This window comes from Haemaphysalis longicornis, unplaced genomic scaffold (assembly GCF_048455015.1).
Source record: "Haemaphysalis longicornis isolate Haplotype H1 unplaced genomic scaffold, Haemaphysalis longicornis Haplotype H1 scaffold_9, whole genome shotgun sequence".
Classification (NCBI taxonomy): Eukaryota; Metazoa; Arthropoda; class Arachnida; order Ixodida; family Ixodidae; genus Haemaphysalis; species Haemaphysalis longicornis.
In genome coordinates this window covers 102,981,638-102,998,060 of record NW_027526460.1, presented here as the reverse complement: position 1 = coordinate 102,998,060, position 16,423 = coordinate 102,981,638, and positions in this window count along the sequence as shown.

Genomic DNA, 16,423 nt, shown 5'->3' with positions numbered 1-16,423 from the left:
TAGCACGCACTCGCAGTGTGGGGTGGGGTAGCCTAAGAATCCATCGCGAGCAAGCTTCGCATTTAATAATCCTCGTAGTTAGGGGGAGGGGTGCAGGAATTTTACCAATATGTCTGTGTGCCGGCCTTTGTGCCATAGTCAGGCTGAGAACACCAAACGGCTGACCAGCGCGTCATTCGGTTCGACGATCCAGAAAATAAAAAAAGAGAAAAGAGTGGTTGCCACAAGAAAAGAAAACAAAAACGCGACGCTGTGTCAAAGAGTTCGGAAAATAAGGTCACACAGGGAATAAAAAAACGAGACAAGATGCCATAGTGCCAGAACTGGCACATAAAAAGGGGCTGGTGCTATTCGTTCTATGTCTGAGCCATTACTACCAGCCCCCAATTCCCGAGACAAGGCACGCACGAACCAGGAAGCGTGCGAAGATAACATGAGCGAGGGGAAGCGGCAAGAAAGTGCTGCCTGTGTGAACGTGAAAGAAAGGGGGTGAATGTCGAGTGGAGCAAAAATAAACAAGTACGAGAAATGCCTCCACGAACAGGACGTGCATTCAGACCATATTCTCGACTGGGATCTTGCGTCAACTGCTTCCCTGGAATACGCCCTATTGCTGCCTCAGTTTGCCTGAACGTGCAGGGCGTCGAAAAATCAATGGTAGGGCTGTCGTGGCTCACGGCCCTGCCCCAGGAAAGCAGGACACCAGACGCCGCCGCAGTAATACCAGAAAATGAAATCGAAAGGGAATGGCTTGGTATAGCGTCGGACGCGCGATGCACGCAGCAATGGAACACCGACTCGTAAAGCGCACAAGGACAAATGAAAACAAAAAGGTGTCACCAATGTGGACGTGATCGAAAAAAATAAAGGAGGGTATGTTCAAGGTGCGACGGAAGAAAAATGAGATTGTGGACAGGAGATTGCGATAAAATGCTCTGGATTGCAGCGCTAACTAACGACGCTACACGCCCTCGGAGCAGCAAGAAGTTCCTTTTAATTTCGGATTCTATCAGTGCATCTAGCCCGATTCTGCTGCTTTTATTACATATCTAAGCCTGCAAGGATGCTTAATTTTGTAGCCCTCGCAATTTAAGAGGTGCTTCTTGAAGGGTGTAGGATATGTTAGGTCTTTTATTTATTTATTTATTTATTTATTTATTTTTTATAAGTATTTATTACTTATTTGCAAAATGCCTCCCACCAATCTGGTGCGTTCTTTTCCTATGCAAATAAAATATACAGTTTTCAGTCAGTGCTCACCCACTGCAGCCTTTTCCGGGTGTATTGTTTACTTACTCTCTTTAAAATGATATTTACTCTAAACTGACATTTACTTTAAAATGATACTTACTCTCTTTAAAATGATAAAATCACTTACTCTCTTTAAAATGAAAATAATATTCTTAGTGTCTTTCAGTTTTCATTTCGCTGTGTGCTTCCTTTGGGCCTAGCAATAATCTTACGTTGTTTTGTTAGCAAGTTAAAACTAGGACTCGCAATCTGCAAGAGGCTACGAGGGGAACCGGGATCAGACTAAACCCTCTGTCACTGTTATCCCTGTAGGATTTGGTCTTCCCACTGATACACCCAGAAGAGTGACGTGTGGCTTAGGTTATGCTATTGTCCCGGTTTTAAACAAGCCCGTTTCCTCGAGTGGCGCAGGGCACTGGAAGCAAGAGCTGTTGTCATGCTTGACAGGTATTGCAGGATAGAGGCAATCCACGGGTATTTACTCTATTTGTATTTCTAACTTGTGCTCGACAGCGCAGCCTGCCATGGACAAGCAGTCAAATACAGATTTCACAAGTGTGCATAAGAAATCACCAAACAAAGTAAGCTAGCCAGGAGTGGATAGAAATGGGATGAGTGAAGAGTTGGAGATGTTTCAGAAACAAGAAAAACAAAGTTATCTACTTAAGCTTCCTCAACTGGGATTCTGTTTATCGGAATAGAATACGAATTGGTTAAAACTGCTATATACGACCGATAAATACAGGGAGAGAGAAATGCGGGAAAGGGGTTTTTTTTGGTACAATCTGCCGCGAGCACAGGACACCATCAAAACGAGAGACATGCAAAAGGGCGTAAAGCGATACTGTGAATACAGGTGTCTTGCTGCTTGCCACAACAATGTGGGAAGAGGGTTAAGGGTTTGGTTGACCTATGCAATTTTGCAGTAGTGGTGTACGAAAATAACCTAAATAAAATCCGATAAAGAAGTGTTGCCTGAAATGCGCAAAGTATCATAACGAATACACGTGACCCCCCTCGCAATCCGTTTCGGCGGCAATCTTGGAGTCGGGCGCCGAATTTTATGCGAAGCGCGAACGTAAGAACCTTTTCTAATCAAATGAATTTTCACTTGCAACTTACTGCAAAGACTGACAGACTTCAAATCGGCAAAAATCTACGGGAAACCTTTAGAGAGTCGGAACGAGGCTTTTCCAGAACCAATGTCTTCCCGCCAAAAGTTGGTCCTGGCAAATGCGCTTATGTCGTAGCTCGAAGATTCTGCTTGCGGGCGGGGAATGCTAGGCTGAAGGGGACTCATGTTTATGGAAGGAAGCCGGGGATTGACCCTCAAAAAAATTGTTACCAACATTGAATTCAATGTTTGTTGACAAAAGTCGACAAAAGCTACCAACATTGACTAGACTGTCTACTTACTGTCTATGGGCTTCCTAGCAACAACCTACAAACTTTTTGTTAACCATTGGCCACCGTGTTTGAATTAAAACATTTCTGTAAAGCTTCTACAGAAATTTTTGAGTAGACTTTATACTCAATCGCTGTTGCTAACCAAAGCGTTTTTGAGAGGACTTTCAAAATGTGATGCAGGGGGAAAATGTACCATCCGTAGACCGTGCTGTAAATACTTCAACACCAGAGCTTAATTGAAGGTCGTCATTATTCTTCTCTAAAAGATCGTGTAGTGGCAGCAAAAATGCAAAAGGAAACATAGCACCAGGTTAGGGTACTCGGGTTCTTGTGGGGACAACTGTTAACATTTCTTGGAGGCATACTTTCACAAACGCCACTACCAGCAATGTAACAACACAACCCCACCTCATAGAGGTACTACAGCCGAAATGCCACTAGTGCAAACGAACGGGACATCTTCACCGCACATTCACGAGCCATTGCACTTCGTTTTTATGTAGTGGCCACCCGCAAGATTCCGATGCCGCAGTGAGGCGCGCCTCTCATTGCATGTTTACAAAACTGCGCATTATTATTTCGAAAATACAATACCGCGAAACACTGGGACTTTAACCATTGCACATATCCATTGCACATATCTTCTTTTTTTTTAATTTTTAGTTGCAAGCTGTAACCAAACAAAACGGGAAACTGGAATGGGTTACAAGAAAGTGCGAGCGCTGGCGCGCGCTCCGGGTTATGGCTGCCTCGGGTGGTTGAAGCGTATCTCCCGGAGGTACGCAAAGAGGAAGGGAAGGGGCGCCGGTGGCGGTTGTTTTGAGTCGAGAGCGGCCAAAGGATCTGCGCCGGCCGAATTAGGTTAGCAGAGCGGGCGATTTTCGATTATCGCCGTTAGAGGCACGTCCGGCAGTCTGTCGCGAAATTTTTACGCACATAATTCATTCCTATCAACCATGCAGCCCTTAGTTTGCGTAAATAAAACACAGTAACGAGGGGTTGCGAGTGGTTGATGCCGCTGCCTGGCGCTTGTTCGGAACCGCTGGTTACTCACGTTTATCACCGTGGAGAGTGAAATTTAGTGGTTCGTGAAGGAGCAACCCGTGCGGCTGAGGGCCAAACTGGTTCTTCCGTGGGGGAAACTGCGTGGCTCGACGTACGAACAGTGAAAGTTCCTGCCTTTTACTACTTGCACAAGTGTGAAGAACATGCAGAGAGCGATAAAGATAGGTGTGTGTGTGTGTGTGTGTGTGCGTGCGTGCGTGCGTGCGTGCGTGCGTGCGTGCGTGCGTGTGTGTGTGTGTGTGTGTGTGTGTGTGTGTGTGTGTGTGTGTGTGTGTGTGTGTGTGTGTGTGTGTGTGTGTGTGTGTGTGTGTGTGTGTGTGTGTGTGTGTGTGTGTGTGTGTGTGTGTGTGTGTGTGTGTGTGTGTGTGTGTGTGTGTGTGTGTGTTTAAAACCTCATTCAACAAAATAACGTAATTTGGTTAAAGTCAAGTAAACAGTCTGTCCCCAAATAGTGTGTTCCTCTCCAGGTATTTACAAAAAATCAATATAAATTAATTCAAATCGAACTCCAGGATGAACGAATCGGGTGTTTGCGTCAAATTCAACTTGCTACAAAGCGTCTCAAAACACTTTCAGTGGTCATCCTACAGAAGCTCTTCAAGAGGCAAATGTGAATAAATTAAATAGACTCTGTATGCAACCGTCAACAGACAAATGTCAACCTATATAAATAGACTTTCTATATACAATAGTCAATAAACGAGTGTAACATTCGTTAAATAGGCTTTTTACAGACAACTGTGAGTAAGACGTAAGAGTATGTAGGATAGCAATAAAGTTTGTAGAATGTCAACAGAATGTCTACACAATGTAAAGAAGCATTTTTGTAAGGGGATTGATCTAAAGAAGGCTTGCGATACCAGCAGATTGATATTTCAGTAGTTTAATTCGTCTTAAACACGACGACCCTAGTGCTTACGCTGAAAAGAGTTTGATCGGTCGTTGGGGACATTTAGTCCTCCTCTGTCGGGTTAAAACCATAAATGCCGGCGCTGTAGAGAAATTTTTGAGCTCCTTGCACGCACACACACAAAAAAGCTAACATTTCACTCTTTCTCTGGCCGCTCGGTTTTTTTCCTACGAGGCCTAGAAATGTCGTGTTTTGCTTCCGTCTCTGCAGGACCCCTGGATCTGCACCGGGATTTTGATTCAGGGCTTCTGTGGCGACCCTGTACGGCTTCGTGTTACCCTCTTCGTCCGTATGACTGCTGGAAGAAAGCATTGCGGGTATTCCCTACTAGCCGTGACGTGTGCTCCGCTTTAGAGTGTGCTCTCTGCCTTGCAGTCGTGTTGAGTGCCCGGTTGTGTCTGTACGCCGCAACTTGCAGTATCCTTCTGCAAGCGCATTTGGCTTAGGGAAAACGTCATGTGTGTGACTTGTTGCATGGCGAAACTGGTAATACGCATGCCCACAATTGTACAGACAGCACCCTGTCTCAACTTGTCCCATGCAAACGAAGAAAGGAACAGTCTTCCCGGTGAGGGTTATTAGAGCAGTGCCTGACAAGCCAATTATTGTTCGCGTGGGGTACTCATACCTGGGAGCAGAAAAGTCGGCGTTTATTTGATACGTATAGTTGTCCGTACATATGTTGCGAATAACCCTTTGCTGGAGTTGTTGGGTGAGATTTGGCAAGTGTTGAACCGGGAAAATGGGTCTTCTGGGTTCAGTTCTTGAATTTTGCCAAGTGCTTTCGTCGCAGCTACGATGGGAGTGATCGATACGAGTAAATTGTGACCGCCATAATGTCTGACATTGAGATCTGCGTCTCGCGCAAACTGTAGCTGGCAATCGTCTACGGGTTTATTTTGTTCGGTGCTACACCGTTACGGGGGCGAATAGCCATCTTGTAATCGTTCTCCAAAAGTGTAGGTGGTTTCGGCTTGTTCGGCAATAGCTCGGAATACCTGTTTGCCTTCATTACCGGTGTTAGTGGAGTTGGGTATACCATAGGCGTGGTCGGGTGCTAATTCCTGCGTTGAGCTCGTATGGTGACTTCTATTTATGATGCAGTGGCATGTTAATCTAATTTTTTAGCATGAAAGTAGGTACAGCGATTGCTGGTTCATATCGCCGTCTGCGTCGCGAGCCCGAGCTTTTTGGCCAGCAACGAAGGAAGACGTAGCCTCAAGGGACACGACCTTTGGCGACGTGGCATATATAGGCGACGCTCGCCCTCGCGTTGTTTCACCTCATCGAAGCTTGAAACGGCCGTAAGCTGGTTCAAATTCATATTAGGGCTTAACGTCTCGTATTGGCGCTATCCAGGGGACTTTAGGAGCTGTCTCGCGACAAATATACGCAATTCGATATAGCTGATTTTGCAAGAAGAAATGGTCTTACACGTTCAACCTAGCTCGCTACGACCTAATGAGCAGTGCGGGCCGTACACTGTCCCTGTAGATTTCCGACGTCTACAAGGAAGCGCTCTCGAGGCCGAGAACTGAGTACCCCACAATATGAACTCAAGCAACATCCCCTCTCTCCCCACAGTTCCCGTGCCTCCCCCTTTGCGAATAAAGATCTTACATCAACAATGGCCTTACCCTCATCCTTTCGTTCCATGCCCAGCATCTTCACTCAAGTGCATTCGATGTAAAAATGACAGTCTCAGTTAGAAGCGCACATATGTCGGACTTCCAACTTCTATTTGTTTCCGACGTCGGCATAACTATTCACAGGTGCCTACTCTAAGGGATTGTGCAAAAACGATTAGAGCTGTTATGAGAAGCTCACGGTCAATTTACAACTTCGAATGTACATCATTACCAGCCGCGCGTGCACTTTATGGTAAACGAGTGGATAGATATAGAGGGGTGGCATTATGAGCGGAGTACCATGTCCAGAACTCCGGTGGCAATAGTTTCCGCATTGGTTTGACGGATCAGTTGCAGTTGGTGGTCCAGAGCTTGCCTGTGCACGGCCTCGTCCTAAGTTTCGAGTGAGGAGTGTATGTAACTACGTGTGTGCAAAATGGTGGGGTGAGGGGAAGCGGCGGGAGGCGGCCGTTCCAGGTATGGTGACAAAAATTGGCTTTGTCCTGCATTTGAAGCATTCCTCATTATACTTTTCAGGGAACGTAAGTGCCAAACTGGTCTTGTGTGAGAAGGTTTTAGATGACATTTTAAAGCGTTTGTGAATCCTTTCCACATAAGCCCTCAATACCGATTTACAATGCACACACTTGCTGACGAATCGTAAGTGTCTACGGCACTTGCCTGTAGAGGCTGAGGGGCAATTTACCTATTCCCGCTGGCATTTACGTCAACATATTCACCCATACAACTGGGTGAGGTAGTATGTTCGCGCTTTCCGACGTCATAAGGAGCTTAACTGCCTTTGTTATTTTAGAGCAAAATGTCTACTACGCCAAGTCTGGCAATTGACGTCATTTATCGCGCCGCAATGACGTGGAACCGCCACATTGTCAGTGTGGCATGCGTGATGGCCTGCCACGTGATTTACTGCGGAGTGTGGTAGCAGCTTCGCTCGCTGCGAGCCTTCGACGGAGGTACGACATGGTTAGGCGACGAGTTTTAACTGCTGCTTTGCCGGCGCATGGTCGCCAGTGCGCCTTAGATGTCGCTCCGGCCGGGCCCTTTTTGCTCACTCTTAAGCTCCAGTGACCGGCTGAATGAATTATCCAGTAGATATATATTGCTTGACTACACGCTGCGAAAGCTGGCTGCTGAAACAGCACAGGAAACGGAGGCCGAATTAGAATGTTATAGAGAAGCTTACCAAGCGCGGAAGCATGTCGTCATCGAAGCTACTGCATCAGTCGTTCTGCAACAAGAACAACTAAAAGTAATGCTGCTGATCCGAGAGGAAGGGGGAATTTCATAAAACAGCGCGTATAGTGCTTGTAAAGTTTAGTCACACAAACGTTTTGCGCGTGATAACTAGGTTTACGTGTTCAACATGAGCTATTTTTTTGTTCACTTTACTCACGTGACATCAACGTGTTGTTCCTAGGTACATATTGTGCCCAGAAATCAATTTCTTCAGCTTTGATTAAAAATTGTGGATGTCTTTTAGTCACACTTCTGTCCAGGTGGTTGTGCTTTGTTTTTCTTTTACTCGATGTGCATTGACGCTATTTGAGTGCGATTGTTGATTGAAAATTTTATATAAGAAATTTTGCAAACGATACGATGAGGCGGAATGAAGAGACAATATTTAGGCGTAAATTGTAAACAGCAGAAGGTACTCGTACTTACGCTGGCCGATTAATATAGTTTCTAAAGTAGATCCCAGCAAAAAGCAGCAGCAGTGGCAAGATTTGAGAGAAAAGAAGAAATGGTGTTGAGTGTGCTGAGAGTGGATTATTTTGAAATCCACTCGGCAATGAAGGCACGACCTATAAGCGTTATGCACCAATAATGAGGAAAAAAAACCCCAGCCACGCGGATCCGACGGTCGGTAAAATGAGGCATATGAATCGAGAATGCTTGCTGATGCATACTAAGAAAATTTTTAATGTTTAGTATTTTCTGGTGGCGTCCCTCGAATCATCATGCGTCTGTTCTGTTCGCGCCGCACATCATCGCGCTCCAGTACCGCAAGGCGTAAAGACCGTTCATATATAAAAGCGAAGCTGTCTATGTCTCAGTGATGGCGTATGTCGCATCAAATGAGCCCCGCAAAACAGCGAACTTTCCGTGACAACGATGATGATTGCAGGTGGAGTGAAATGGAAAACGCTCCCTGTGGTCGGAATGAAGCATGAGTCCCCCTCTTTAGGAAGCTAAAGCCTATCCGATTGCGCCATTTCGGCACCAGCGAAGTCGTTTGGGTTTGGAGAGAGGTGCATCGACGTGCAACAAAAGACAGAGAGAAATCATGCACATCCCATATAACCAGGACTATCGTTGAATGCGAAGCTTCCTTCTTGCCAAAAATAATATCGCGAAGAACAAAAGCAGCTGCGATCAAAAGACCAAATTTTGTGCGTCTCGATGTCAGATCTGAACGAGTCAAATTCCAAGCCGTATCCGAGTCAAACTCCAAACGGACACTAGAAACGCAGTAATCCCTCACGGGAACTACTAGCGCTCAACAATCGTCTTCGCTACAAGTAGGGTTGCAGGATTTTTGTGTTTGCCGTGACTGTTTACACCGCGCTGAAAAAAACTGCTATCCCAATAATGTATAATTGTATTTATTCAAGCTGCCTCCGAAGTGGCTGCTGTATGGTGGCAAAATGAAAAATTAAGTTAATTACTTTGTCTTTCTACAGTTCACTGGCTTACATTTACTTCGCGTATTGCAGTTACGATATTAGAAGAGCAAACGAGCCCCGTAAGAAGGCACAAATGACTACGTAATTCCTTCAGGTGCAAAAAAAAATTAATTGGGAATCTTCGGAGAATGTCTCATTGCACTATTAAAAATTTCTCAAGCATGCATTAGCATGCTTCCGCCAGTTTAAATCAGGTGCCGGCTTGCTACCCAAGTTATAATATGTTCTTCCCTGTAGGGCGAGAGCGATGAATTGAAGTTATGCATGTCTCGTCATTCGGCCGAGGGTTGGCTGTCGTGACAAAGATAGTTCTCGTTGTTTGCTAACATGAAAATTACCATGCGCCCAAAACGTCCCTTCATGTCCCATATGTCGACGAGAAACAGGCCCCTTGGCAACGGCGGGCAACACCCGCTCTTGTCTTCTTGTCGGTTTGTCTTACACCATACGCCCACATCTGCTATGTGCACATATTGTGGATCCCAGACGCTTCAACGAGAATTCACCACAGAGACTGAGGTGGTAACACAGATCACTCAGATCGGGCGTTCAATAGTTTATTTCGGTACAAACGCTTTGGGATAAGGCACACAATTGGCCGTGAATCTGCTCGCTTCGCTGTTAATCGTAGGGAACGCGGATGGGGGTCCCGCCTTTCCGACCACGCAACGCCCTGTCCTCTCTGACCTCGGTTCCTCACCGCTGTCCTATCGCTTTTTCCTCCTCCCGTTATCCTTTACTCTTTCACTGTCCCTCCTTTTCACTACAAACTACCCAACCCTGCCTTTTTTCCTGTATTCTCATTCTCCTTCTGCCCTTTCCTTTCTGTTCTCCCGCCCCTCAGAGGCCTTGTAAATTGCGCTCCGCTCCCTGTCTGTATTTCAGTTCATTAAGTACGTTCTGCCTCAATTCGGATTTGCCTAAACCAGCCTCACCCTATTTTTTTATTTCTCATCTTCCCCCCTTCTCCGGAGCCCCATACATGTTTCTCTCTCCCTGCCATCCTCTCTCCTTCTCTTTCCCCCTCGCATTTTCTTCCACTTCCAATCTTCCTCGACCCATCTTTCCTTTCTTCGTACTCTCCTCGCCGCTCAAATCCAAACGCCTTCCCCAGTCCACTCATCTTTTCCGACCTAGCTTTCTTGATCATCTTCAATTCCGGTTTCCCTCCTGGTGCACTCACACGTCATACTTTTCATTTATTTATTTAAACACATCTACTACCGTTTCCCTATTATTGTCCCACTTGTGCATATATGTGCAAAGCAAATCTTCCTTCTCCCCTCTATCTTCCCTTCTCACTGCTTGTGGCTCTTTCTTCTCGCCTTCCTTCTGCAGCTGCAGTCTTCTCCTTGCCCCCCCCCCCCCACCCCTAGGCGTTGCCGCTATCAGGGCATACCTGTCTTCCTTTCTTTCTCTACCTCCCCTGCTCAATTTCCATCTCTCCGCCCCCAATTCTACATTGCGCACCGACTTCCCTCATCCTTTCTCAAAAGCTAATATCCTCCCCAACCTCTTCATTCTCTACCGCGTTATTCTACTCGATCTCTCGATCTCCCGTTCTGTTATCCTTTTCACCAGTAGTGCTCTTTTATTCTTCATCCGTTATTCACCCTTACGTTTTCTCAAGGCAAGTAATTCTCCTTGACCAGCATCATTAATATTTCTCCCTAATATGAATTCAAAAGCGGCCCGAAGAATGCCGGACACATTTTTGCTTTTAGGCAGTTCAGAGAAAAATATCAACCTCAAAATGGCATAGGAGTGTGGAACATTATGGTGAGTGAGAAGGCACTGAGTTGCCGGGCCTTCATCAAGGCATTCCCCTATTCGCTACGTTCCAGGAAGGCCCAAAGCAAGATTTCAACCAGGCCGCATAAGCCATACGGGTTACGTTGAGGCAGCGGCGCAGCTCAAATAGCTTTTCAGGAGCGCATGGCACCAGCAGAAAAAAGACAGTAATAACATAGAAATGTCAGAAAGAGTAATTACAAAAAAAACAGTCTACTAGAATGTGAAAAACCTTTAGAATCAGTTGGGAGTACTATGCCTGAACATCTGATTGTATTACCAATTGCATTTTTCCTTCGGGCGCATTCAAAACTGCTGATAGTGGTGTACAGATAAAACTGGGAATTCGCGTAAGGTATGGGTTTCGTCCCCAGAAAAAAACATAAATATCTGTGTCAAGGTTTCGGTCATCCAAGGGCATAGTAAACACGGCGACAAAGTGACGCTATTTTGGTAGCTATTCACGCTTATTGCTTCCTCTGAACCCCCCCCCCCCCCCCCCACCCTGCTCTCTCGTTCCTAAATGCGACAGCTGGCAAACGAACAAATACTAATTAACGCTCGAAAACGGGGAACAATTTCGTAGTTTAGGAATTCTGGTATTCTGCATTACTATACGACGCTTCTTGAAGCAGGGGACAGACAAGAGGAAACCTTGGTGTGGTTCTTGGTATGGTCCCTGCGACATCAGCTTGGCAGTGGCACAGGGGTCGATGAGAGCGGAAAGGGCGAAAAAAAAGATCTTGAGGGACCCCGTTTTGCCGTTATAAATTCGCGAGTGTAACACAGTGGAAAAGTAACTCGCCATTTTTTTCAGCGAATTCTTTCCTGCCAGAAGAAAGCAATTTGCTCCATCGCGTACTAGAGGATTCTTTCTTTTACAGTTCTTAGATTCTTGCCAGTTGTGCTGCGCTCGCTTTCTCAATCTTTCGTCGATGTTCTCGCCTCTTTTTTTTTTATCAAGAATTGCACCGGCGTCGCTTATAAAATTACCCGCATTCAAAGATCTCGACTTTGCGTATACCTGACTGAGACGTCACAAATTGGAGGAAGAAATGGGAATAAAGGGGTGCATAATGGTAGATGCAGGTACAGCACTAGTAGGGAGTAGAAAAAAGGAAGGAAGGGCAGAGCGCACGACGATAAACAGCGCTTTTTTTTAAACAGGAGACCAAATGTGAGAGTTATGACGACAACAGTAGGGCAGCAAATAGACTGGAACAAAAAAAATACATAAAGAAAAAACTTCCTACGTGTGATCGTTTGACGCCAAGCGCAAAAACGAACCTATCTTCAAATGTTTGCGACGGGCGGGCCCACCCAGCATTATCAACGCCTCTTTCTCGCATTGCCAGGACGGGCAGGAGGAAACGATCCAGTGAATGCTCGGCGCCCACGCATCTGATAAGCTCGCCTTATTTGCTGTGTGAGAGAAATAGAAACAGAGAAATAAATGTGAAGGCGAAAATTGTTTATGCCCTGTGAACGTAAATAAAAGAAATCCCGGGTCCTCTACACTAACGTGAAACCTAGTGAGGGGCGAATCATGCAGTGTATTCTTGTATTCTTGGCGCCTTGACGTTTTTGCCAACAGAGAAAAAACTCTTTGATGTACAGGTGTTCAGCTTTGCTGTAAATGAAGAGCTTCGTGCTTCCTTTGAAGCACGAAGCTCTCTAGCGCGAGGCTAAACGAATGGTGTTTTTGTAGTACACGTCACGAAGCGCTCAAATGCGAGGCATAAACAAGTGTCCCGGTGTATTTTTTAGTACGCGTTACGATCTAGCGCGAGGCGTAAACGAGTTTCCCGGTGTTTTAGTGCCGTGAATACATGAAACGACCATTACGAAAACGACAACAACAGGAGACGCCAAAAGACCAAGCCCTAATTGGCGTCGCCCCTAAAATTCAAGCACGAGGCTGTCTACCCACGACTATGGTTGAGAATCCAAGCTTTCTTGCGTGCGATTCAAATGGTGAAGTGCCAAATTCAAAGCAAGAAAAAATGTAGTGGGGTGATCGCGGCGGGCAGAAGACACATATTAGAGATTTTGCTCCGTGCCGAACGCGTCGGAATAGCGCATTCGAATAGACTTCGGCACCACAACGCGACGAAACCACGTTCGCTTCCAACCACGGGAAGCGTTTTTTGCGCTTGGGTAAAGTTGCCTTTACTGTAGTGGATTTTGCCGTGCGCCGGAGTCCGGACGCCATGGGTGAGGCATAGAAAGCTTGGCTTTAAAAGATGCGAGAGGCTACCAATGCCGCTGCTGAAGCAAGAAAATATGACCAATTATACAGTTACAATCCTTGCGTTGTAGAGAAATCAAAGCAACGAGAAGAAGGATCCTATGACCTTGCCCACCTTTGTTGCGATTTGCAAATGCGAAATGCTACCGGACCAGCGAGTTGCAATTGCAAAGCACGCATGACCAAAGAGTGAAAAATGGCAGCATCTCCCCTCCGTGGATGATGGCGAGGGTGCGGAATACGGGGACTCGAAATGACATCCAGGTGGCGTCCCGAGTGACATACGATTTGCGCCCGACCGTCATTCGATTTGAGCTGTGTGTTGCACGTTGATTATTCCCTAAATAAAACTGCAACTCACGGCTCAAATCGGGTTTTGCTTGATGGACGAGGACGGACATTGGGAGGCCCTATGGTACTCCGCACCATTACAGGCCAGGGAGGAAGCCGTTTGACTCTCGGCTACAAACTCACGGTCATAGCCCAATAGGTAGGACGACTGACACAAGCTCAGGGCTACCAGATACAGGCTCCAATCCTGCTGGTGCCTGTGTGATTTTTTGCGATTGTAATGCTATGACCACGGATGTGTACAGACATTGTGCGGTCCTACGGAAGTCCGCAACTAAAATAATAAAGGCGCAACCGTAAAAATGAATTCAGCGGAAGAATGTGGAAGCATTTCTTTTGTTGCCCTTCCCAATACGAACATTTGTTTATATCACAGCGAGCTCACAATGTAAATCTGACCGTTGGAGGAACTGCACGAACACCTTATTGGTGCTGGGTGATCTTTCCGTCGTAGAACATCTGTTCTTACTATGAGCAGTGTAACAGCAATTATTTGTCCGGATCATTCCCCACTGCCAGTCCACAATCGCGAATACATTTGTAACACGTAAAAACAGAACACCTCTCCTTAGCCACGCAGCATTTGATCCTTGAAAATAGCATATGCTCATTCGTGTTCTCTACTAATTTTCCCTTTTTGTTGCTGCTGATTAGGCTTATAGTTAATCCAATGTTCATACCAAGTCAGAGCAAAACAAAAAAAAATGCACGCCATCCCGCCCTGCCAAAGTTGATGTCCAAAGCACCTGATTTAAACCACTATACACTATACTATACATGGGGTGTTCCTCATTTCGTCGGCGGGCTTGTCGCTTTTACTCGGCTTTCCTAGCGGCAAATGCTGGGACCTGACGCATGCGCTCGGCGTCTTGGGCGAGAACTGCTGGGTCCTGCCTAGCCTGAAGCATGCGCTGGCCCTCGAATGACGTCCATCACCCTGTTCGAGAACAGCTGCAAACCCAGTATTTACCAGAACGCATGAGGAGGGAGGAGGGGTGTCCCATTGTTCACCGGCTCCTTATCATCCATCATGATGTTTTGGTGCTTGTGTTGTGGTTTTTTCGCTGCACAAATACTGAGCTCTATGCTGCACGCCTGATTAGACTGAAGCATGCGCTTGGCGTCTTGGGCGAGAACTGCTGGGTCCTGACTAGCCTGAGGCATGCGCTGGCCCTCGAATGACGTCCATCACCCTGTTCGAGAACAGCTGCAAACCCAGTATTTACCAGAACGCATGAGGAGGGAGGAGGGGTGTCCCATTGTTCACCGGCTCCTTATCATCCATCATGATGTTTTGGTGCTTGTGTTGTGGTTTTTTCGCTGCACAAATACTGAGCTCTATGCTGCACGCCTGATTAGACTGACGCATGCGCTCGTCGTCATAGGCGAGAACTGCTGGGTCCTGCCTAGCCTGAGGCATGCGCTGGCCCTCGAATGACGTCCATCACCCTGTTCGAGAACAGCTGCAAACCCAGTATTTACCAGAACGCATGAGGAGGGAGGAGGGGTGTCCCATTGTTCACCGGCTCCTTATCATCCATCATGATGTTTTGGTGCTTGTGTTGTGGTTTTTTCGCTGCACAAATACTGAGCTCTATGCTGCACGCCTGGTTAGACTGACGCATGCGCTCGTCGTCATGGGCGAGAACTGCTGGGTCCTGCCTAGCCTGAGGCATGCGCTGGCCCTCGAATGACGTCCATCACCCTGTTCGAGAACAGCTGCAAACCCAGTATTTACCAGAACGCATGAGGAGGGAGGAGGGGTGTCCCATTGTTCACCGGCTCCTTATCATCCATCATGATGTTTTGGTGCTTGTGTTGTGGTTTTTTCGCTGCACAAATACTGAGCTCTATGCTGCACGCCTGATTAGACTGACGCATGCGCTCGTCGTCATGGGCGAGAACTGCTGGGTCCTGCCTAGCCTGAAGCATGCGCTGGCCCTCGAATGACGTCCATCACCCTGTTCGAGAACAGCTGCAAACCCAGTATTTACCAGAACGCATGAGGAGGGAGGAGGGGTGTCCCATTGTTCACCGGCTCCTTATCATCCATCATGATGTTTTGGTGCTTGTGTTGTGGTTTTTTCGCTGCACAAATACTGAGCTCTATGCTGCACGCCTGATTAGACTGAAGCATGCGCTTGGCGTCTTGGGCGAGAACTGCTGGGTCCTGACTAGCCTGAGGCATGCGCTGGCCCTCGAATGACGTCCATCACCCTGTTCGAGAACAGCTGCAAACCCAGTATTTACCAGAACGCATGAGGAGGGAGGAGGGGTGTCCCATTGTTCACCGGCTCCTTATCATCCATCATGATGTTTTGGTGCTTGTGTTGTGGTTTTTTCGCTGCACAAATACTGAGCTCTATGCTGCACGCCTGATTAGACTGACGCATGCGCTCGTCGTCATAGGCGAGAACTGCTGGGTCCTGCCTAGCCTGAGGCATGCGCTGGCCCTCGAATGACGTCCATCACCCTGTTCGAGAACAGCTGCAAACCCAGTATTTACCAGAACGCATGAGGAGGGAGGAGGGGTGTCCCATTGTTCACCGGCTCCTTATCATCCATCATGATGTTTTGGTGCTTGTGTTGTGGTTTTTTCGCTGCACAAATACTGAGCTCTATGCTGCACGCCTGGTTAGACTGACGCATGCGCTCGTCGTCATGGGCGAGAACTGCTGGGTCCTGCCTAGCCTGAGGCATGCGCTGGCCCTCGAATGACGTCCATCACCCTGTTCGAGAACAGCTGCAAACCCAGTATTTACCAGAACGCATGAGGAGGGAGGAGGGGTGTCCCATTGTTCACCGGCTCCTTATCATCCATCATGATGTTTTGGTGCTTGTGTTGTGGTTTTTTCGCTGCACAAATACTGAGCTCTATGCTGCACGCCTGATTAGACTGACGCATGCGCTCGTCGTCATGGGCGAGAACTGCTGGGTCCTGCCTAGCCTGAGGCATGCGCTGGCCCTCGAATGACGTCCATCACCCTGTTCGAGAACAGCTGCAAACCCAGTATTTACCAGAACGCATGAGGAGGGAGGAGGGGTGTCCCATTGTTCCCCGGCTCCT